Consider the following 26192-nt stretch of genomic DNA (forward strand, 5'->3'; position numbering starts at 1 on the left):
ATTATAGGGAATATCCCAGAGCACAGAAAGTTAGTGAGATGAGGAGAGCGGCACTCACCAAAGGCAGGACAGTCCCCAGTGGCAACGGCGGAATAGGGCAAGGCAAATCACTGGAATGGTCAGACAGGCAGGATTCAGCAACAGTAAAGCAGTCCAAGGACAAACCACTAGAATGGTCAGGCAGGCAGGGTTTGGCAATGGAAAAGCAGTCCAAGGGCACACCACTAGAATGGTCAGGCAGGCAGGGTTCAACAACAAAGAGGCAATCCAGAATAACAGGGGATAATAAGCAGAGTAGTCAGACAGGGAGGGTTCAGTAGCAAATATCAGTCCACTAATTCAGGGGTTAAACAGGTAGAGTAGTAAGACAGGCAGGCTCAGCAGAAATATATCAATCCAGCAATTCAGGGGTAGAACAGGTAGAGTAGTCAGACAAGCAGGTTCACCAGCAATATATATCAGTCCAGCAATTCAGGGGTATGGCAGGCAGAGTAGTCAGAAAAGCAGGGTTCAAACACAGCAAGGAAAAGACTAAAACGATCTATCACTCCCTGGAGTACACAAAGTAACACCTATATTTAGGCAGTGATAGATCGAGAAGTGATTCAAATAGGTGCAGGATTCACGCTCAGGCGTCAGGACCGGAGAGGAGTGTGTGGCGATGACATCAGCGCTACACGCCTCCGGACCTGACACAACCCCTGGCAATGAGCAGGGAATGAGACGCTGCGCCCCTAGCAACGGGTAGAGCGGCGCAGCGTAACAGGAAGTAGATAAAGGAAACTCAAAATGGTACCATGTTTATTCAAATTTTGTTTTGAATGACATATTTGCGCAAAGAAAATATTTCTTTGGCTAGCTCATCAATCAAGTATTCATATTAATATGATTTAAGTAACATTATAGTAAACGTTATTAAGGGCTGTTTGCCTTCAGCATGTATTATATTTTCATTAAATAATTATCACCTAGATTACAAGATTTGCGCTATACAGGGTGCAAAACAAACGCAACAAAAGTTGCGTTATTTCACCCCCCATAGCGCTGCCAATTCAAGTTTTTAAAAAGCCACCTTGTGCGGGCGATATGGTTGCGATGAGCTCCATACCGTACAAAATCCAAGGGCTGAGAATACGTGCTTGTGCACGCTTTCCCCATAGACATCAATAGGGAGAGAGTGATAGAAAAAAACTAACACCTGAAGTGCGGAATAGCGATCGCCGTAATGCAACCCCATTGATGTCTATAGGGGAAAAAAAAGTTCAGTTTAAACTTAACACCCTAACATAAAACCCACGTCTTAAAACCCCTAATCTGCTTCCCCCAACATTGTCGACACCACAAGTTATTAACCCATAAACCTCTGGCCTCCCACATCACCGCCACTAAATAAACCTATTAACCCCTAAATCGCCAGCCCCCCACATCGCAAAAAACTAAATTAAACTATTAACCCCTAAACCTAACAACTCACTAACTTTATATTAATATTACAAGATCCCTATCTTAAAATAAATAAAAACTTACCTGTGAAATTAAAAAAACCTAAGTTTAAACTATATATTAAACTAAAATTACTATTATACTAAAATTAAAATAACTACAAATTAAATAAACTAAATTACACATTAAAAAAACTAACACTACTAAAAAAAATTAAATCTACAATTACAAAAAATAAAAAATAATAGATTACAAAAATAACTAACACGAAATTACAAAAAATAACAAACACTAACACTATAAAAAAGCCCCCCTAAAATAAAAAAAACCCTAGCCTACAATAAACTACCAATAGCCCTTAAAATGGCCTTTTGTTGGGCATTGCCCTAAAGAAATCAGCTCTTTTCCCTGTTAAAAAAATGCAAAGACTCCCCCAACAGTAAAACCCACCACCCAACCAAACCCCCAAAATAAAAAATCCTAACTCTAACAAAAACCTAAGCTATCCATTGCCCGGAAAATGGCATTTGTATGGGCATTGCCCTTAAAAAGGCATTCAGCTCTTTTTCATTGCCCTGGCGGAATAGGGGTTTATAAATTGTATTAGCTACGGCGATGTCGGGAGCGGCAGATTAGGGGTTGATAACTTTAATATAGTGTTTATGATGCAGGGGGGAGTGTTAGTGTACTTTGTAACACTTTAGTTATGAGTTTTGTGTAACAGTTTTATGGCACAAAACTCATAACTACTGGTCTCAGATTGTGGAACGGATCGTGTCGAGCATTTTAGCCTCACTGCACAACTTGAAATAGCATAGCTATGGAAATCCAACGCAAAAACTTATTTTTTTAAAATGCGGGATTGACGTTGCGTTACAGGCTAAAATGCTTGCGGTATAGCTACACCAACAAGACTCGAAATAGCTGCGTTTTGGTTTTTACACTGAAATTGCCATTTTTTCAGCTTTAAAACCGAAACGCAAAACTCGTAATCTAGGTGTATTTTTTTAATGGAAACATTTCGTTTTAAACACAGTCAGATAGATTACGAGTTTTGCGTTAGGCTTAAAAAGCAGCATTGGCCGGTCCCAATGCTGCTTTCTAACGCTCCCTGGTATTACGAGTCTTGCAGGTACAGGTGTACCGCTCACCTTTTTGGCCAGAATTGGAAATACCACAAATCCACTTACGTCAATTGCGTATCCTCTTTTTTCAATGGGACTTGCATAGCACCGGTATTACGAGTCTGACAAAAAGTGAGTGGTACACCCTCTCCTGTCAAGACTGGTACCACATTTAAAAGTCAGTAGTTAAGAGTTTTACACTACAACGTCGTAGCATAAAACTCTTAACTAAAGTGCTAAAAAGTACACTTACACCCATAAACTACCTATTAACCCCTAAACTGAGGCACCCCCACATCGCAAAAACGTAAACAAAAAATGTAACCCCTAATCTGCCGAACCAGACATCGCCGCCACTATAATAAATATATAAACACCTAAACCGCCGCACTCCCGCCTCACAAACACTAGATACATTTTATTAACCTCTAATCTGCCGTCCCTAACATCGCCGACACCTACCTACATTTATTAACCCTTAATCTGCCACCCCCAACGTCGCCACCACTATATTAAAGTTATTAACCCCTAAATCTAAGTCTAACCCTAGCCCCCCTACCTTAAATATAATTTAAATAAATCTAACTAAAATAACTATCATTAACTTAATTATTCCTATTTAAAATGAAATACGTACCGATAAGATAAACCCTAAGCTAGCTACAATATAACTAATAGTTACATTGTAGCTAGCTTAGGGTTTATTTTTATTTTACAGGCAAGTTTGCATTTATTTTAACTAGGTAGAATAGTTATTAAATAGTTATTAACTATTTAATAACTACCTAGCTAAAATAAATACAAATTTACCTGTAAAATAAAACCTAACCTAAGTTACAATTACACCTAACAATATCACTATAATTAAATTAATTCCATAAATTAAATTAAATTATCTAAAGTACAAAAAACAAACACTAAATTACAGAAAATCATAAACAAATTACAAGATTTTTAATCTAATCCCCCTAACAAAATAAAAAATCCCCCCAAAATAAAAAAGCCCTACCCTACACTAAATTATAAATAGCTCTTAAAAGGGCCTTTTGCGGGGCATTGCCCCAAAGTAATCAGCTTTTTTACCTGTAAAAAAATTACAGATCCCTCCCAACATTAAAACCCACCACCCACACAACCAACCCTACTATAATACCCACCCAATCCCCCCTTAAAAAATCCTAATACTAACCCCCTGAAGATCACCCTACCGGGAGACGTCTTCATCCAACCGGGCAGAAGTGTTCCTCCAGACAGGCAGAAATCTTCATCCAAGCCGGCCAGAAGTGGTCCTCCAGACGGGCAGAAGTCTTCATCCAGACGGCATCTTCTATCTTCATTCATCCGGCGCGGAGCAGGTCCATCTTCAAGACATCCGACGCGGAGCATCCTCTTCATCCTTAGTCTTTTTACTAAATGACGGTACCTTTAAGTGGCGTCATCCAAGATGGCGTCCCTTCAATTCCGATTGGCTGATAGGATTTTATCAGCCAATCGGAATTAAAGTAGAAAAAATCCTATTGGCTGATGCAATCAGCCAATAGGATTGAGCTTGCATTCTATTGGATTATTGGAACAGCCAATAGAATGCCATCTGGATGAAGACTTCTGCCCGCCTGGAGGACTACTTCTGCCCGGTTGGGTGGGTTTGGTTGTGTGGGTGGTGGGTTATAATGTTGGGGGGGATTTGTATTTTTTTTTACAGGTAAAAGACCTGATTACTTTGGGGCAATGCCCCGCAAAAGGCCCTTTTAAGGACTATTTGTAATTTAGTGTAGGGTATGGCTTTTTTATTTTGGGGGGGCTTTTTTATTTTGTTAGGGGAATTAGATTAGGTGTAATTAGTTTAAAAATCTTGTAATTTTTTTTATTATTTTCTGTAATTTAGTGGGTTTTTTTTGTACTTTAGATAATTTTATTTAATTAAGTTAATTTATTTAATTATAGTGTAGTTTTAGGTGTAATTGTAACTTAGGTTAGGTTTTATTTTACAGGTACTTTTGTCTTTATTTTAGCTAGGTAGTTATTAAATAGTTAATAACTATTTAGTAACTATTGTACCTAGTTAAAATAAATAAAAACTTGCCAGTAAAATAAAAATAGACCCTAAGCTAGATACAATGTAACTATTAGTTATATTGTAGCTAGCTTAGGGTTTATTTTATAGGTAAGTATTTAGTTTTAAATAGGAATAATTTAGTTAATGATAGCTATTTTATTTATATTTCTTTAAATTATATTTCAGTTAGAGGGGGTTAGGGTTAGACTTAGGTTTAGGGGTTAATAACTTTAGTATAGTGGTGGCGACGTTAGGGGCGGCAGATTAGGGGTTAATAAGTGTAGGTAGGTTGCAGTGACATTGGGGGCGGCAGATTAGGGGTTAATAAATAGTATGTAGGTGTCGGCGATGTTGGGGCAGCAGATTAGGGGTTCATAAGTATAATGTAGGTGGCGGCGGTGTCCGGAGTGGCAGATTAACGGTTAATAATATAATGTAGGCGTCGGTGATGTCGGGGCGGCAGATTAGGGGTTAATAAGTGTAAGATTAGGGGTGTTTAGACTCTGGGTTCATGTTAGGGTGTTAGGTGTAGACATAAATGTATTTTCCCCATAGGAATCAATGGGGCTGCGTTAGGAGCTTTACGCTGCTTTTTTGCAGGTGTTAGGGTTTTTTTCAGCCAGCTCTCCCCCATTGATTCCTATGGGGAAATCGTGCACGAGCACGTTTAACCAGCTCACCGGTAACGTAAGCAGCGCTGGTATTGAGGTGAGATGTGGAGCTAAATTTTGCTCTACGCTCACTTTTTTGCGGTTAACGCCGGGTTTGTAAAAACCCATAATTCCAGCGCTGTCTGTAAGTGAGCGGCGAGCATAAATTGCTCGTTAGCACTGCACAGCCTCTAATGCAAAACTCGTAATCTAGGCCAGTGTTTTTTTCTATGGTGTTTCCTGGCAGCTTGAAAGTGCTCACAGAGCATACGCTTTTTACAAAGACCATCTCAGTTCCGTTGAAACAGGGCTCATTTTAAGATTAAACTTCTCCACAAATAGTAGTTAAAGGAAATTACATGGTGATTTACTTTATAAAGTATGCTGGTGCCAAAATATCAACCTTAACACCATGGCAATTAACTCTTATGTGTTATATACTTTTCTATTTTCTTTGCCAAAGTATTTTAAATATATGAAGATGCAACAGACATAATACTATAAGTAAGCATAATATAGTGCACACATTTGAATTTTGTAATCAAAGCTTAAACGGACAGTAAATACTTTGAGATTGTAATATAAAATTTATAAAGGAATATAAAACAGTATCTTTCATTGTTGGAATTAAAAAAACCACTAAGGGGCATATTTATTAAAGGCCTGTACGACATGACCTGATCAGCGGATCATGTCCGACAGACCTCGCTGAATGCGGAGAAATACGCTCTCCGTATTCAGCATTGCACCAGAAGCTCTTGTGAGCTGCTGGTGCAACGCTGCCCCCTGCGGCCAATCGTACTCGATCGGGTTGATTTGTGGCAATGTCTGTCCGCCTCCTCAGAGCAGGCAGACAGGTTATGGAGCAGCGGTCTTTAGATTTAGATTAAATTTTTTGTATTGGATTTTAATAAATATTGAGTTTTTTCAATAAAAATGTATTATTATGCAACAAACTAATTTCCAGCTACTTGAATGTATACAACCATTCCCTAGAAGGTTACATCTGTTCCAGTATACTTGGGTCAGTGAGCTGGAGCATTATGTATCTCCAGCGTGCGTCTAACAGCACGGCTGAGTGTTGCTGCGAAATGTGAGTACCCAGTTTCTCCTGCTCAATGTTTCATGCTGCTGACATTTCAATATGCGCATGAGGTGCCTTCTTCTTTTGTTTTACATTTTTTACTTTACTGAGCCTTTAATTATGCCTAGTAAAACAACTTTGCAATATACTGTTGTCCCTTTTTTCCTGTAATTTAAGTCTGAAAATTTTGAATTCACAAGTCAAACCTTGCCCCATACTTCTCCTTAATTTGAAATGTGTTATCTTATCTTCTCTGCTGGTGACAAACAATGGAGATTTCGTTAACACAATGACAGTGACAAGGCCATTTATCTCTAGAATCAAGTCCAGATTGGCTTCTCCAAATGAGGAAAGTGGTGGGTGAAGAAAAGCAAGTAATAATCTATTGGAAGACTGCTGTAAAATGTTGTAATTACAAGGTGCGGACTGTACCTTTAATAGTGAATTGTTCAACATATGGTGTTTTCATTCAAGATTTCTGCAACATAGGCACATGTAGTTAAGCACTAACTGTCAAGAAGATAAGGTGTGACAAAAACAGGAGATCTGACCTATTTTCTCTATAATATATGCTTACTTAAGTAGAGGTTACTTTATGGTTTTTCAGACAACATATTAAAGTACAGTAACCTTTTAGCATGTATCTATATTTAACTAGGAACTTGACCACAAATAATACTAAGTGATACCATTTGAAAAGCTTTTCAAGGGAAAGTAAATGGACCTTGATAAATTACACTGAGAAAATATGCTAATATAGTTAAAGGGACAAGAAACCCACATTTTTTCTTTCATGATTTAGAAAAAGCGTGTAATTGTAAACAACTTTTTAATTTACTTTTATTATCTAATTTGCTTCAATCTCCTGATATACTTTGCTTAAAAGCATATCTAGATAGGCTCAGTAGCTGCTGATTAGAGGATGCACATAGATGCCTCATGTGATTGGCTCACCCATGTGCATTACTATTTTTTCAACAAAGGATATCTAAAGAAAGAAGCAAATTAGATAATAGAAGTCAATTGGAATGTTGTTTAAAATTGTATACTCTACTTAAACCATGATAGATTTTTTTTGAGTTTAGTGTCCCTTTAATAAAGGCATATGGAAGTGGGAAATTATAAACTCCATTTATTTAATGTACTGTCTATGTATTGTATTGTAAAATGTATTTTAGGGAAGTATTTAAAATGGTCTATACTGTATTCTAGTTGGATTAACAGATAATAAACTTAATTTAGACTCCAGCAGATACAGCTTTAATTGGCTTCAGTGTAAGCACAGTCCTGTAACTGTAATATTGCTCAAGGTCTAGGTGAGACAGCCAGGACTACTTTACACGTACAATCGTGCCACAGGGCAGCATGACTTATACATGTATAGTAGTTCCTTTGATAGCTCCAGGACCCTAGAAAATTAGAAAAATATGTTGCATTCAAGTGTTTAAATATATATATTTTTTAATTTCTTTAATAAACAAGGGGAAATAAAATGTAATGGTATGGCAAGAGTTACAGTTTTATCTGAAAGAGCAGAGAAAATTAGTTTAACCTGGCAGTTAAAGGAACATACATTTGCAGTAGTAAAATACTATAGTTTCTAGAGCATTTTACAATTGCTCTACTGTGTGTCTATAACTATGTGTTTAACACAGACTAGGGCTTGTTTTCATTGAGCCATAATTAGGTTTGCGTGCGTTTGCAAACCGATAAATAAGCTGTCAGAAGCAATATCGTTTATCGACTGCTTCCAACGGCCCGTTGTAACTTAATTTCGGCAACCGGACTCCGGCATCTGAAAACATTATTGTGTCCCATACAAAGAATCAGAAGCGCTAATCTTTAAATATTACCTGGTTTCCAATGCCCACACAAACCGTTACTACACTGTCGGAGGCTGCCGATACAGTAACAAAAATACACCCAGCTCAACTAGATGTAAAACAGGAAAAGGGTGCTCTCTGAGACCCTTTTGCCATTGAAATCTAACCGACACGTCAAAACCCCTTATAGCAATTTATAATAAATCTATTAACCCCTAATCCGCCATGCCCCCATATCGCAATAAACGTAATAAATCTATTAACCCTTAATCTGCCATGCCACCATATGGCAAAGTATCTATTTAAACCATTAACCCAAATCCACCAACCCCCATATCGCAAAGTATTTAAACTATTAACCCCTAATCCGCCATTCACCCACATTGAAATTAACCTAATAAATCTATTAACCCCTAATCCGCCATTCACCCACATCTCAATTAACCTAATAAATCTATTAACCCCTAAACTGCCATTAACCCACATCACAAATAACTAATCACTAAGCCCCCTAACCTAACACCCCCTAAATTAACCCCATTACATAAATTAAAATAATCCGAAATTACAATAAAAAAAACATTACTTTAAAGAAAATAGTACAGACTCAAAATTCCATATTTATAAGGAATGTAACAAAGCATGCAAAAAAAGCAATCAAATTAGCCAAAATTGAAAATGAAAAATTAATTGCAAAGGATTCTAAATCTAACCCTAAAAGGTTCTTTAAGAACATAAATAGCAAAAAATCTAAGAAAGACAATATAGGTACATTAAAATGCGGGTAGGGTAGCATGATTAACAGTGACAGAGAGAAGGCTGAGATACTAAACCAGTATTTTTCTTCAGTATACACAAGAGAGGAACCATTGGATGATACTTTGGAACAAAATAGAACATGCCAGCCCATACCATTAATTGGTTTATGTATAGAGGATATCAAGAACAAATTGGATAATATTAAGGTAAATAAAACTCCAGGCCCAGATGGAATACACCCAAGGGTGTTAAGGGAATTTAGCACTGTTAAAGACAAACCTCTACTTTTAATTTTTCAAGACTCATTATCCTCAGGCATGGTACCCAAGGATTGGCATAAAGCTAATGTGGTGCCACTCTTCAAAAAGGGAAGTATGGATGATCCAGGAAGCTATAGACCAGTTAGTCTGACATCAATAGTGGGGAAGATATTTGAAGGGATTATAAGGGATTATATTGATGAGCATATTCGTGTAAACAAGATTATGAGTTATAATCAACATGGTTTTAGGAGAAATAGATCATGTCAAACTAATCTAATTAGATTCTATGAGGAAGTGAGTAAAAATATAGATGAAGGGGAATCAGTTGATGTGATATACTTAGATTTTGCAAAGGCGTTTGATACAGTGCCACATGAGAGTTTAATGCACAAAATTAGGAGACTGGGAATAGCTGAAAATGTTAGTTTGTGGATAAATAACTGGATAAAAGATAGGGAGCAACGAGTAGTAGTAAATGGATCATACTCAGATTGGACAAAGGTAATCAGTGGAGTACCCCAGGGATCAGTGCTAGGCCCTATTCTTTTTAATATTTTTATAAATGACTTGGAGCTAGGATTAAATAGCGACATCTCTATTTTTGCAGATGATACTAAGTTAAGTAAGGTTATTAGGTTAGAGCAGGATGAACTTTCGTTACAAAGGGAACTGCAAAAATTAGAAGTATGGGCACGTAAATGGAAAATGAGATTTAATACGGGAAAATGCAAGGTTCTACATTTTGGAAGTAAAAATAAGCAGGCAACGTATTATTTAAATGGGGCAAGACTTAGCCAAACACAGGAGGAAAGGGATTTGGGAGTAGTAATAGATAACAAGCTAAAGATGGGTGCACAATGCAGGGCAGAAGCTTCAAAGGCTAATAAGATATTAGCATGTATTAAAAGAGGCATTGACTCAAAGGAGGAAAGCATAATTCTGTCACTATATAAAGCCCTGGTAAGACCTCACCTTGAGTATGGAGTGCAGTTCAGGGGACCAATCGCAAAAAAAGACATTGCAGAACTAGGAAAAGTCCAGAGAAGGGTCACAAAGCTAATAAGGGGATTGGATAATTTAACCTATGAGGAGAGGCTAGCCAAACTGGGTCTGTTTTCTTTAGAAAAAAGGCGCTTAAGAGGTGACATGATTACTTTATATAAATATATTCAAGGCCCATATACAGAGATGGCAGAAGCTCTGTTTATTCCAAGAAAATTTTTTGTGACCAGAGGTCACAATTTAAGGTTGGAGGAAAGGAGATTTAATCTCCTGCAACGGAAACGTTTTTTCACTGTAAGAGCAATAAAAGTGTGGAACTCATTACCAAAGGAGGTAGTGAATGCCAATACCCTAGATACATTTAAACATTATTTGGATACATTTCTGTCTATAAACAAAATTCATGGATATGATTGCTAGTTTTAAATGGGTCACCTTTTAGTGGGATTATTTAATCTTAACTGGAGCTTTTTGTATATATTTTAGATTTGTATAGGTTGAACTCGATGGACTTCGGTCTTTATTCAACCTCATCTACTATGTTACTATGTTACTATGTTAAAAATAAAAAAACTAAGTTTAAATTAAACTAAAATTACAAAAAATAAAAAAGTCTAACACTACATAAAATAATAAATCAAATAACACCTCTTTTACAATTTCCCAAAATCTAAAAAATAAAAAAAATAAAAAATCTAACCCCCAGATAGATGCACACGGTTCCTGAAGTTCAAACACTAAACAATCCTAAACTACTCATTGCCCCTAAAGGGGCTTTTGTATGGGCATTACCCTAAAAAGGACATTCAGCTCTTTTACTTAGGATTCAGCTTTAGGATTTTTCAGTAGCTCTCATCCTATTGGCTGATTTTAATTTGAAGAATCAAATCAGCCAATAGGAATGCAAGTGACGCCATATTTAAAGGCATAACTTGCATTCAATATTAAGTGTATGGTGGTGATCGTACGAAGTGGATCCTCCACGCTTCTTGGCTCCGCGGTCGCCAGTATTCAGTTCCTCGGTCGCCGGTCTACAGTTCCGCGGTCATCTCCACTCCATGCCGGCTTTGTCCTGGATGAAGATGTTGCTGGCTACAAGAAGACTTCACCGCTGCCTGGAAGAGGACTTTCTCTGCCAGACTTCAGGAACGCTGAGTACCTATTTGGGGGTTAGAATTAGAATTTTTTTTAATTTTTATGTGGTTTTTTTTTTAGAATAGGGATTTTGGGAAGTGTAAAAGAGCTCAATCGCTTTTAAGGGCAGTAAAAAAGCTGAATGCCCTTTTAAGGGAAATGCCAATACAAATGCCCTTTTTAGGGGCAATGGGTTGTTTCAGATTTTTTAGTGTTAGGTATTTTTATTTGGGGGGTTTGGTGGGTGGGGGGTTAACTGTTAGAGGAGGGACTTAGTGTTTTTAAAGGTCAAAATAGCTGTTTAATTTTGTGCAATGCCCTACAAAAGGCCCTTTTAAGGGCTATTGGTAGTTTAGTATTAGATTAGGGGGTGTTTTTATTTTGGAGGGGGGTTTATTTTCATAGGGATTAGGTAATTTTTTTTATTTTTGATAATTTGGTTTATTATTTTATGTAATGTTAGACTTTTTATTTTTTGTCATTTTAGATTTATTTCAATTTTTATTTTTTTATCTTTAAAGTAATGTTAGGTTTTTTTATTTTAATTTAGGATTATTTTAATTTATGTAATGGGGTTAATTTAGGGGGTGTTAGGTTAGGGTACTTAGTGATTAGTTATTTGCGATATAGGGGCATGGCAGTTTAGGGGTTAAAAGTTTAAATGGCTATATTGTGTTGTGGGGCATGGTGGATTAGGGGTTAATAGTTTAAATGGTTAGATTGCGTTGTGGGGCATGGTGGTTAGGGGTTATTAGCTTAATTAGGTTAATTGCATAGTGTATGGTCGGGTTACCATAGTAACCTATTAATGTTTTAGAAATCCGGCATCAAGTGAAAGCGTTAACACAAAGCTAACTTACACCTACTCGAAAAGAGCAACCGCACACAAATCGGAAACCTTTTCAATGGAAACCTGATACTAAAATGGAGCCGTAATTACTTTTAGCTGTCGGCCGCTTCGGTAGCTTATGGCTCCATTTTTAACAGCTCAATGGAAACGAGCCCAAAGGGTTTAACACATAATTCAAGTCCAATGCAATGCAGGGTCACTCTTGAACTGAACATAACTGCTGAGTCAATCAGGAGCAACATATGGACATAGCTACCAATCTCTAGTTTTGTTCAGCTCACGAGTGATGTGAAGATCAAACTCAGTTAAAGACACAGAGTAGTGCATAGAAAATACTTTCAAGCATTAGAGCATTTTACCTTTTGTACTTTTAGTTCCCTTTAATGAAAAAGGAGAATCAAACTTAAAGAAATAGTTGCTGAAGTTTGAAGATCTGACATCACAAGTGTCCTGTTAATAAAGAAAACAGAAACTGGCACTTACCAAACAAGTACAGTATCTGGAGGCAAATCCATGAAATTGACAGCTGATGCAGAATCAGTACTTATATCCAGACTGAATACTGTTCTCATTGTAATGAAGTGGATACGGAAATAAATGTTTTCACAAAATACCTTTACTCCCTGAGATTATAGGGAGATCTGTGTGAGATGCTCCCCCTAGTGGTTAGGACAAAAAGTACAAGTGCAGAGAAGATTCCACATTAGAGGCATAGATTAGAGAGATATGAAATTCAACAGTTTTCTTACATGATTCAGAAAGCGTACACAATTTTAAACAACTTTCTAATTTACTTATATTATTAAATTTTCTTTGTCCTCTTGCTATCTTTTTTTGAAAAGCAGGGAAATAAGCTCTGGAGCACTATATGGGAGCAGTTTTGAAAGACTGTTGTAAGCTCTGTAGCATTAGATGGCAGCAGTATTTTCCTGTCATGTAATGCTCCAGACACCTATCTAGTTATCTCTTCAACAAAGAATACCATGAGAATAAAGCAAATGTGATAATACAAGTAAACAAGGAACTTTTTTAAATGGTATGCTCTGTCTGAATCAAAAACATTTTTTTATCTTATATCCCTTTAATAAAATATAGACAGCTCCTTTTTGCAGTCAATCCTCTACAGATCTATCTGCACCTGTTCAGTGTCAGTGTCACTTCAGGGGCTTGTGACTCTTGATTAACTGTATTAAAAAGCAGGGAGATAAAACAGCTCTACAGCACATTGCCAAATGGATCTGATTTCTGTTGTCATTCCTGTAGGTATCTGTCCATTTCTATAGCCAATTACAGTATCAGTGGTGCTAATAATACCTATCTGAGCCAGAATATCTATCAGTGCTTTAGATAATCCCAAGTGAAATGGTAAACAAAGAATGTCTTGCTCCAACATATCTAAAGAACCATTCATAAGTATAGTCATCCACTGGACTATTCCCCTGTAAAAGATATTTGCAAGGCAGATTATGTAGTAAGTTATGCTGTAGCATTTTATATGATACAGCTTTATAAATGCTGATATTAAGTATGATGTACAGTTGCTAGGAGCAACAGACTGTGTGCAGGGAAACTGAAAACTGACAGGCAAACCAACCGAAGCTGATGTCCTCTCTCCTCTCCTGCACTTGACACGCAAACCATAGGGCTTCAAAGCCAGGTGGGCTGATGTAGACATGGGTCTGACAGAAGTGTTGCAAGGTCAGAGGTCTAATATGAGGTCTGACTTAGGTATGAGGCCACAGGTCCTCTTATAGAAGAGTGGTAGGCTAGGGGATCAGATTTGGATTTGAAAATGATCCCAGTGGAATGATGTGAGTACGAGGTTGACAGTGAGGATGCAGGCCCAGGGATCTAGTCAGAAGTCTGATTTTCACTCTAGAAGGCCATGTAAAGCTTATTCTGTTCTGTAAATTAATTTAAGGGCTTTAGTCTCTGAATAGCTGAGCTTTCTTCATGCACCTACAGGTGCGGTGGGATTATGGTTTCAGACTCCCTCTCTAATTATCACTAGTTAATAAAAGTCCATCAGTGTTGCAGCACTACAATAATTAAAATGGGACTTTAAATCAGGATTTTATTAGCCATGCATATAATTGGTCAGATTACAAGAGGAGTGCAAAATTGCGCTTTCATGAGTGCAATGTTTGCACTCCACTCGTAATACAAGCACATTAAAATGTGTGCTGGTATTTGAAGTACAGCGCAATGTGAATGCAAGCTTGTGTTTGCATTGCATCGAAGCTTTGCGGTCAATAGAGCTTGCCATATACTCCAATGGGAGGGGGCAAGTCGTAAAGTGATGGGCATCAAATTTAACTATATATGTATATGCATATATACAGATATATGTATGATTTTATATGTGTACATAAACATATTAGCACATAAATATATACAGTATATATATATATGCATATACACATAGATTTATCAGGAACACACAGTTCCCTATAGACTACTATGTAAAGGTACAGTTCCCCACACCCCCTCACTTTAACCCCTAAAAACTTGTTTGTGCAGTTTTTTTTTTATTTAAAAAAAAGCTTATTTTTTTTTTCAATAAAAAAACTACACTACACTTAAATTTGGGGGAAATTGGGGCACATTCTGAAAATGAACCAGTTCTGACCTCTGGTTAATTTTCGGAGTGCTAATTGCTACCACGATTCGAGCTAGCAATAACCAGCCACTTTTTATAGCTGGTTATTTATCGCAGGCCCATATACGGGCGAACTTGCCCATTTATGGGTGCGAGATAAATTAGCTCTCCACTTGTAATCTAGCCCAATATATTTTAAATATGATCATATGATCATTTGGTGTCTGTGTATTCTGCTCACATGTCAAATTTTAGCTCATGTTGAAGTATTCTGTCTCTGCATGTTTTCCATGGCCAACATAAAGTCACTCATGTTAAAGAGACATGGTACACTAGATTTTTCTTTGCATAAATGTTTTGTAGATGATCCATTTATATAGCACACCTGGGAGTGTTTTTGTAACAATGTACAGTTTTACTTATTTTTTAATAACATTGTGCTGATATTCAGCCTCCTAACCAAGCCCAAAAGTATCAGATGTAGACCCATGTCTACAGATTCCAGCTGCTATTGTTTGTGTAATCTCTCTTTTCATATGCAGGGGAGGGGGGAGTGTTTGCTCTTTCTCTTTTCCCTGTCCCTTTCATTAGGTGTCCCAGCCTAACCTCATCAACAGTGCTAAACTGGGAGCTTCTAAGTAAGTTTTTAAAAGGATTTATACTTGTTTTTTATATTAGTATCTGTGCATATTCTTCTTTATAGCAGTGTCTTTTACATGCAGTTATATGAAAATTATTTACACTGTCCCTTTAAGCCAGGCATCCTTAAACTTGGCCCTCCAGAGGTTTTGGAATTACATTTGCCATGATGATCATGAGAAATGTAGCTCCAAAACCTCTGGAGGGCCAAGTTTAAGGATGTCTGACTTAAAGGGACACTAAACCCATTTTTTTATTTCATGATACAGGTAGAGAACCCAATCTTAAACAACATTCCAATTTACTTCTATTATCTAATTTGTTTCATTTTTTAGATATTCTTTGTTAAAGAAATAGCAGTGTACATGGGTGAGCCAATCACATGAGGCATTTATGTGCAGCCACCAATCAGCAGCCACTGAGCCTATCTAGATATGCTTTTCAGCAAAGAATATCAAGAGACTTGAACAAATTAGCTAAAAGAAGACAATTAGAAAGTTGTTTAAAATTGCAGCTCTTTCTAAATCATGAAAGAAAAAAATTGGGTTTCATGTCACTTTAAGCTATATGTTCACTGAAAGTGTAGCTCCAACTTCTCACTTGCTGTGTTTCATGCTACAACGGCACACAGAAAGCAATCACACTGTACAAGGGAAAGTCCCAAATTCTCTTTCATTTGCAGCTCCACAATGCAGATCATACTTCCAAGACTGTGTACCTGATATGTAAATTAGGCCACCCAGAATCTGGCTACTGGGCTCTCTTTCTGAGTTTTGCTCAGATAGATCCACTACTATTCTATATTCCAGGGAAAAGACTACCTAAAAAATGAATTTGCTTAAAGAAAGTTGAATTTGCGTTCCCATCAGCTTATGGATCTACATATATCAGTGAGCAAATATTTTCAAACATGAAGACAGTTTTGAATCCACATTGATGTTGTCTGACAACTGCACACTCATAAGTCTCTGTGAAACATAAACTTACAAAATACATTCTTGATTTAGAGGAACTAAGAGAGGAAAGGTTTTTTGTTTTTTTCTATTAAAAAAGTTTGTTGCTTTTCCTTTTTTGAATTGATTTTCCTTTTTTAAAGTATTTGGGAAATACCAACACAGAGAATTAAAATTTAAATGAATATGGCTCATTTATCATAAAAGTCCCCTCCCCCCAGACAAAATAAAATATAATTTTGTACTTGCTATTAATGATAAAACAAATGTTCTACAATTAATTTTCATAAAATGAGACTAAGGAGTTAAACTTGCAGTAGAAGTCCCACTCGGGCCCTGCAGATTGCTGGTCTGTAGTGGAAAATTGTGGCTTATCCAATCAGCAGCACTTGTTACATTAATGTGTCATGGGACTAGCCCCGCTTGCTAAATCAGTGGCAGGTTCCGCTCATGACCAGCAGTGCTCTACAGGTCCCGAGCGCTACTTCTATTATTTGTTTAACCACTTTGAGGGGGTTTGACATGTTGTAGTGCAGTGTCACTAGTCTTTAAATGACATACTCTGACTAATTAGAACATGTCATTTTACGACGATTTTGGCCTTTCTATTTGATGTAGATTAAGTTTGAAACTTCCAATCAAAACCAATAAAATTCCCCACACTTATAGGACATCTTCAACTTTATGATTAATGTAAGTGTTTTTGCTCTTTATTTGCTGCCGTTTTTAAAGACTCATATCTTATTGTATAAATAAAAAACTATGGCCCAGATTACGAGTTTTGCATTAGAGGCTGTGCGGTGCTAACGAGCAGTTTTCCCTCACCGCTCACTTACCTGCAGCACTGTTATTACAGGATTTTACAAACCCGTCGTTAAAAGACAAGAAGTGAGCGTTGAGCAAAATTGTGCTCCATACTGCACTTCAATACCAGCGCTGCTTAAGTCAGCGGTGAGCTGGTCGTACGTGCTCGTGCACAATTTCCCCATAGGAATCAACTGGGAGAGCCGGCTGAGAAAAAGTCTAAAACCTGCAAAAAAGCAGCGTAAAACTCAGTAACGCAGCCCCATTGATTCCAATGGGGAAATACATTTTATGTCTACACCTAACATGAACCCCTAGTCTAAACACCCCTAATCTTACACTTATTAACCCCTAATCTGCCACCCCCGACATCGCCGACACCTACATTATAATTATTAACCCCTAATCTGCCGCTCCGGACACCACCGCCACCTACATTATACTTATGAACCCCTAATCTGCTGCCCCCAACATCGCCGAACCCTACATTATATTTATTAACCCCTCTGCCGTCCCCAATGTCGCCGCCACCTACCTACACTTATTAACGCCTAATCTGCTGCCCCGTCGCCACTATAATAAACATATTAACCCCTAAACCGCCACACTGCCGCCTCGCAAACATCAATTAAATATTATTAACCCCTAATCTGACCTAACATCACCGCCACCTACCTAATTTATTAACCCCTAATATGCCACCCCAAACGTCGCCGCCACTATATTAAAGTTATTAACCCGTAAACCTAAGTCTAACCCTAATTACAATAAATCTAAATAAATATTACTATCATTAACTAAATTATTCCTATTTAAAACTAAATACTTACCTATAAAATAAACCCTAAGCTAGCTACAATATAACCAATAGTTACATTGTAGCTTTTTTAGGATTTTTTTTTTTTTTACTGGCAAGTTTGTATTTATTTTAACTAGGTAGAATACTTACTAAATAGTTATTAACTATTTAATAACTACTTAGCTAAAATAAATACAAAAGTACCTGTAAAATAAAACCTAACATAAGTTACAATTACACCTAACACTACACTATAATTAAATTAATTCCCTAAATTAAATACAATTAAATAAAATTAGCTAAAGTACAACCCCCTCCCACTAAATTACAGAAAATAATAAACAAATTACAAGATTTTTAAACTAATTACACCTAATCTAATCCCCCTAACAAAATAAAAAAGTCCCCCCAAAATAAAAAAAGCCCTACACTAAATTACAAATAGCCCTTAAAAGGGCTTTTTGTGGGGCATTGCCCCAAAGTAATCAGCTCTTTTACCTGTAAAAAAAAAATACAACCCCAGCTTGGATGAAGAATTCGGCCCGGCTGGGTGACCACGGCTCCAGGTAGGGTGATCTTCAGGGGGTTAGTGTTAGTTTTTTTTTAAGGGGAGTTTAAGTGGGTTTTAGAGTAGGGGTATGTGGGTGGTGGGTTTTAATGTTGGCGGGTTGTATTTTTTTTTTACAGGTAAAAGAGCTGATTACTTTGGGGCAATGCCCCGCAAAAAGCCCTTTTAAAGTCTGGTAAAAGAGCTGATTACTTTGTAATTTAGAATAGGGTAGGGAATTTTTTTCTTTTGGGGGGCTTTATTATTTTATTAGGGGGCTTAGATTAGGTGTAATTAGTTTATACTTCTTGTAATTCTTTTTTATTTTCTGTAATTTAGTGGTTTTTTTTTTTTGTACTATAGTTTAGTTTATTTAATTGAATTTAATTTTAGGTAATTGTAGTTAATTTATTTAATTAATTTAATGATAGTGTAGTGTTAGGTTTAATTGTAATTTAGGTTAGGATTTATTTTACAGGTAATTTTATAAGTATTTTAGCTAGGTAGTTATTAAATAGTTAATAACTATTTAATAACTATTGTACCTGGTTAAAATAAATACAAAGTTGCCTGTAAAATAAAATTAAATCCTAAAATAGCTACAATGTAACTATTAGTTATATTGTAGCTATATTAGGGTTTATTTTATAGGTAAGTATTTATTTTTAAATAGGAATAATTTAGTTAATATTAATTTTTATTTAGATTTATTTAAATAATATTTAAGTTAGGGGGTTGTTAGGGTTAGGGTTAGACTTAGGTTTAGGGGTTAATAAGTTTAATATAGTGTCGGCGGTGTAGGGGGGCAGGATAGGGGTTAATAAGTTTAATATAGGTGGCGGCGGTATAGGGGGGGCAGCATAGGGGTTAATAACTTTAAGATAGGTGGCGGCGGTATAGGGGGGGCAGGATAGGGGTTAATAAATTTAATATAGGTGGCGGCGGTATAGGGGGCAGCAAATTAGGGGAAATAGGTATAATGTAGGTGCGGCAGGGTCCGGGAGCGGCGGTTTAGGGGTTAATATATTTATTATAGTTGCGGCGGGGTCCGGGAGCAGCGGTTTAGGGGTTAGGAAGTTTATTTAGTTGCGGCAGGGTCTGGGAGCGGCGGTTTAGGGGTTAGTAAGTTTATTTAGTTGCGGCAACGTCCGGGAGCGGCGGTTTAGAGGTTAATAAGTATAATGTAGGCGGCGGCGGTGTTGGGGGGACAGATTAGCGGTACATGTTAGGGTGTTAGGTGCAGACAGTTCCCATAGGAATCAATGTGATATCAGCCAACAGCGAACATGAGCTCTCGCTTCTGTCAAACACCCATTTATTCCTATGGGATCCGCCGCCTCCACGGCGGCGGATTGAAAACCAGGTACGCTGGGCCGGAAAAGTGCCGAGCATACCTGCTAGTTCTTTGCGATCGGCACATCTGTAGTGACGTTAAGAATCGATCTGTGTCGGACTGAGACCGGCGGATCGTAGCTTACGTCACTATATTATACTTTTGCCGGTCTCTAGCCTTTGATAACTAAGGCGAATCAGCCTCGCCACGAATACGCTGCGGAATTCCAGCGTATTTGCGGTTGACGGCTTGATAACTAGAGGCCTTATTGTGGTGCTGTATCGATAACAAGTCCCAGAGAGTTTTTATATTCCCCTTTTCCTTCTGTTTCTGTTAACGGTAGAGAGTCCCCAGGTGCTGCTCGAATTGAAAACATGTTGCTAACGTTCCTTTGATGCTTGGTATCTGTGGATATAGAAAACAAGCGTAACCCAGATTCAAGGTAATAGATACATGTTATTATAAAATCCCGCTGCGCATATACAGTATATGCACTTACAAGAGGGAAGTAAAAATATGCTTTATAACGCGGCTTTGTCTGATCACTGCTGATGTCCATGATTCCAAGTCCTCTATTAAAGTGTACTGTCCGCAGGCAAAATAATCCACCTGAAATTGGCACAGGAGATAAAACTCTCCAACTTGTTAGACTGGCTCCTCTAACAAGTTGGAGAGTGTTATCTTCTGTGCCAATTTCAGGTGGATTATTTTGCCTGCGGACAGTACACTTTAATAGAGGACTTGGAGTTTATCACAGACATCAGCAGTGATCAGACAAAGCCAAGGATCTCATTATAAGGCATATTTTTACTTCCCTCTTGTAAGTGCATATATATGCACTGTGGGATTTTATAATAACATTTATCTACTACCTTGAATCTGGGTTGCGCTTGTTTTCTAGATCCACAGATTTTTTATTTGTGTACAACTTTTTATTTGAGCGTAACTTTTAACCAGAGCTCTGAAGTCGTGCTAACCTGATGCGCATTAAATTCAATTTCTCTCGAGTGAACACGTTTACTTTAAACTTGTAATACCCGTGCTACTTCTGACACAAGCAAACATCCGCGATACACCCCTTATTGCTCAAGTGCTCCACTCGTAATCTAGCCCATAGTAATATAGAAAAATATCAATTGAACATGCAATTTAAAAAGGTTATTTTTTATTTTTACAACACATATACCTACAAACATTAAATTGCAACTTTTTAAAAGGACACAAGAAAATATTTAGCTTTATCTCCAAGACAAAAGGAGATCTAATAAAATATTACTATTTATTAGTGTGCACTTCATTGCATATTCAGTGATGTCGTGAGAACAGTATGTTATACAGTACAACTGACAAACCTAAGGCACTGGGGGCGGGCACCACGCAGTGATTTTCTTTGAACTAAACATTCCCATAATTAATTGCTACTCCATTCTGAAACTAGTTCATTCCTGTTTTATTTAGCAGAACCAATGTATATTTCTAGGTCTGTGTGAATATGTAGCATTTTTTATGCTACAAATAAAAAGGCTCATTGGAAGTTTATGCAAAATTATTTATATTTATTTCAATTAAAGTAAATGTCCTACGAAACACATCTAGACAATATAGCCAAAATACCCAATTTTCAAGAATTTGAATTCATAGTAACAAATGAGAAAAATAATGATGATCAATATTATGGATGTATAAATAGTGTTTTTCAAAATTGCATATTTTTCCAATCAAAACAGAATCTACTGTACACAGTAAGATTAAAAAATCTTTGTATTTTGTTATCTTTGTATCTTTTGTTGAAAAAGCGAGGAAAGAAGCTCGTGAGCATGCAAGTGTCTAGAGCACTATACGGCAGCTGTTTTTCAATAATGTTATCTATTTGCAAGAGCACTAGATGGCAGCACACAGACTAGGTATACCTAGGTATCTCTTCAACAAAGTCAACCATGGGAATGAAGAAAATTTAATAATAGAAGCAAATTGGAAGCAAAATCGTCCTGTCTAGAATTTCCCTAAGGATCTCACAGTGCTGGAGGATCATTTTATATCATCTCCTCTGAGCAGAGAGGTTCATATCATCAGGTCCTATAAAATTGGAGGACTGAACACAGAGCATGTAACACACAGATAGATCATGTGACTTTACAACTGCAAACATATATGAAAAAATCTGTTTAATGCTTATGTTTGTAGTTGTGCCGAAAAATATTCCAAAATAATTTTAAAGGAATCTATTTTAAATGAATCACACATTTTGAAAAATTGTAGGATTTTTTTTTTTTTGTACCTGAGAAATCCATGATCCAATTTACTTAAACGTTTTAGGATTTTGCAATCAAGACTTCAATGTCATAAAAAAATATGGCTGTTCTAAAAAACTATAACGAGGGGAAAAGAGTGATAGAGGGAGAAGTTGTTGAGAAAAAAGTCAAGAGATTATAAAGATTTGAATCAACTCATATTTTGATGCTTTAAAGGGACAGTAAAGACAAATTTTAACTTAACGTTATTTGATAGAGCAGGACATTTTAAACAACTTTCCAATTTTCTTCTATTATCGATTTTATTTAGTTCTCTTGGTATGCTTTGTTTAGGAGTATTCCTAGGTGAGCTCAGGAGTGTGCACGTGTCTTAAGCCATCTGACAGCAGTTTGCAACATTGTTAAAAGCAAAGTTATACATAGTGCCAAACAATACTACTATAAACTGTTAAAGACACATGTACGCTCCAAAGCTCCTACCAGCCTACTTAGGTTAAGTATTCGATAAAGATAACAAAGCAACTTTGATATTAGAAGTACATTGGAAAGGTTTTTTTTTTTAAATTCCATGCTACATCTGAATCATGAAAGTTTAATTTTGACTTTACTGTCCCTTTAATATTCTGTCTAAACCATGAAACTTTAATTTTGACTTCCATATCCCTTTAAAACAACGTTTTTAAAATTATGTGCTGGTGTTACGAAACCTTGGGTACTATTCCCATGTCAATTCGGGCTGCACGATTAATCGCAGATGCGGTTTTAAACCGCAATTAATTGCTGCGGTTTTAAGACCGCAAGAGTACGCGATTTAAAAAAATAATCCTCAGAAGTGACTGTACTGCATTGATTTGTATGTGATTTCTTGCAAATCAGCTCCATCTAGTGGTTGCTTTTAGCACACATTTGTAAAATTGCTGTTTTACTTTCATTTGATTTGATGTTTTCTTTATTTCAATATGGCTTTCTTAGATTAGCACCTGCTACACAGGAGGGCTTCAAAAGAGGCATTGGTTAAGCTTATCATTAGACTATGTTCTTTCCCTCAATGGGTGAGCGGCGAGATTGCCAAAATATTCTTCAAAATATATAGTTTTATGTGCACTAGTATTTTCTTTGTTTTAGTTTGAGGTTTATTTGCCACCTAGTTAGTAGGAAAAGTTTGATCCCAGAGCTGACCATTTTTTATAGCTATACTTAAGAAATATTGCCTGTTTATTATTATACTAATATAGTGGTAGCTTTACAGGAATTTTACTGGCGGCATTAGGCTGTGAGAAGTGAATGCGCACATAAACTGGAGAAGAATAGGCTGCAACACTATCTGATGCTCTTCATTTCTGTAAACCCAAACTCTATACATATTATTTATAGTAGCCAAGTCTCCAACATTCTGTAGTGGCTCTGCTAGGATCTGCTTATATACGGTACGCTATTATTTTTATTTTATCTTTAACTAGTCAAATGTCCCTAATTGCATGGGTCATACTATTATAAATAGATATGAAGAGTATTATTTAGACCTACCAGTCTAAAGTTATGACAGTTATAGTATATTTGGCCAGTACTGACTGTGCACTTATGCCTTATAGCCTATATAATTATGAGGTCAAATGATCCTATATAACTAACTTGTATGTATGCACAATAATATTGAGTATGATTCACCTATGGGGCAGTCTCTATCATAGGTCTAGAACTCTTATTGATGCAAAAGAAACCTCTGAGGGGTAGTCATTTTCACTCTTTAATTTAGTTGGGGAAGCCATGTATAATACTTTAATATCTGTCAACTATTCATTTAATGGAAGAGCTGCCAGCGGCCGAGGTAAAGCTCTGTACACAATTTTGCTTAACAATGTACCGTTTATGTAATGCTGGCTTCCCTAAAATTTGAGTAAAATTAACCCTCAGTATTACCTAAAATACCTATAGTTATTCATACGTGTCATATGACTTTTAGAACAAGTTTAACACCTATTTTGCCCCAGCAACAATTTTTCTTATCTAATCCCAACACACACCTATTATTACACTCTGGCATTTGTGATTGTGTCCAGAGTGGTTTTGCAAGGTTTCCCTTTCAAAATACTGCATATACAATTATATTTCATTATATACATTTTATTTAACTTATAAATATTCTTTTACATGCTTCTTCAATCTAAGTTTGACAATACACTCTAAACAGATACCCATGCTTGAGTGGCTTCTATATGTTCTTCAATACTCTGACTCATATATTTCAGGATCCACAGTTTAATGTTTATATTTCACAGTGTTTTGGGTATTATTGAAGAATCCTTTAACTCTTGTTATGTTATAAAATAAGTTATATATGTCTACAGAATATTTCAAAGCAAAACAAAACTTGGAAAAGTGAGGTTCATTTATTGCATAATCAAATTTCTCTGTGATGTAATGGATATGACTATATATTCTCAACAGTATACTTGATATAATCCTTCTCTTCTGTATTCACACACCTTTTGAAATATTGCATATATGTTGTATCCCGAATTCAACCTCAATACAAATTTGAATATTTATAAAAAAAGATAGATATGCCTTTACTACCCATTCCCCAGCTTTGCACAACCAACATTGTTATATTAATATACTTTATAACCTTTAAACCTCTAACTTTCTTCCTGTTTCTAAGCCACTATAGACAGCCTCTTATCACATTTTTTATTAGCTTTTAACAACAAGCAACTGCTAATCCATGTGGGCCATATAGATACAATTGTGCTCTCTCCAGAGAAGTTGTGGCTGACACTGAACTAATTGGCTAAAATGCAAGTCAATAGATAATAAATAAATAGCAATGTGAGGGGCTGTCAGAAGAGGCTTAGATAAAACGTAATCTCAGAGGTAAAAAGTATATTAAAAAAAACTTGTTGGTTGTGCAAAACTGGGGAATGGGTAATAAAGGGATTATCTATCTTTTTAAACAATAAACATTTTGGAGTTGACTGCCCCTTTAATCTCAAACTTTAATATTACAGGATGAAAAAGCATAAGACAGGACCAATGCAATAAAGCAAATGTCTGCCAAGCCACAGACAGAACTAAAATAGATTATAAGGGTCTGCCAAGAATCATGAAATTTTGAACTAACACTTACGATCCGGCATACTGCAGACCAGACGTAAGACTACTAACTCACTAAAAACAATACAACAGACCACTTGTTAGTTTAACTACATTTACAAAAACAATGAACTTATCAAAAATGATAACATGAGCGAGAAAATGTTTGTGTATATAAGGTATAGAAAACTGCACACTCAGATAATGACTGTGTATAATTAACAATTGTGTTGCTTCAAGAGTATTTCCAAAGCAAAGTGTGGACTGGTGGCTGCTTATTAACCCCTTAATGACCGAGGACGTGCAGGGTACGTCCTCAAAAAAAAGACAGTTAACGCCTGAGGACGTACCCTGCACATCCTCGGTCTGGAAAGCAGCTTGAAGCGATCCTGCTCGCTTCCAGCTGCTTTACGTTTATTGCAATGATGCCTCGATATCGAGGCATCCTGAAATAACCTTTTTTAGCCATCCGATGCAGAGAGAGCCACTGTGGGAAGTGGGTGGCGGCCATCGATGGGCCTTGTGATGTGGAGGGGGGTGGGATCATGGGTGGGGATAGCCGTAGGCGCACACGGTTGCGCACCCGTGCACGGGGAGGCGGGGGGCAGGCGCGTGTACGGGGAGGGAGCGGGTGGGAACTGCTACACTACAGAAAAACCTGTATTAAAAGTGGGAAAAAGGGGGGAATAAGTTTTATAAAAAACGATGAGTCAGGGGATGGGGGGTTGGTCTGTGGGTGGGGAAGCTACACAAAAGAAAAAAATAAAAATAAAAAAAAATAAAAACCTATTGTTTTTTGCAAACTGGGTACCGGCAGACAGCTGCCAGTACCCAAGGTGGCCCCCAATAAGACAGAGGGGGAGGGTTAGAGAGCTGTTTGGGGGGGAATCAGGGAGGTTGGGAGCTAAGGGGGGATCCTACACAGCAGCATATGTAAATATGCTAAAACAAATAATAAAAAATCAAAGATACCTTTTATTTTAGT

General features: G+C 36.9%; 1 protein-coding gene across 2 annotated transcripts in view; it reads right to left on the bottom strand.

The window, feature by feature from the left end:
• The window catches only part of SLC38A4 (solute carrier family 38 member 4), a 266486-nt gene that overhangs the window by 206057 nt on the left and 34237 nt on the right, over positions 1-26192 (bottom strand). Inside the window, exon 1 of one of the 2 annotated variants that reach the window (XM_053716741.1) lies at positions 12548-12565. The exons of the other annotated variant lie outside the window; for it this stretch is intronic. The gene's annotated coding sequence lies outside the window, so the exon portion shown is untranslated. Of the gene's footprint in view, positions 1-12547; positions 12566-26192 lie in introns of those variants that run through there. 2 annotated transcript variants of the gene reach the window in all.

This window comes from Bombina bombina, chromosome 6 (assembly GCF_027579735.1).
Source record: "Bombina bombina isolate aBomBom1 chromosome 6, aBomBom1.pri, whole genome shotgun sequence".
NCBI lineage: Eukaryota > Metazoa > Chordata > Amphibia > Anura > Bombinatoridae > Bombina > Bombina bombina.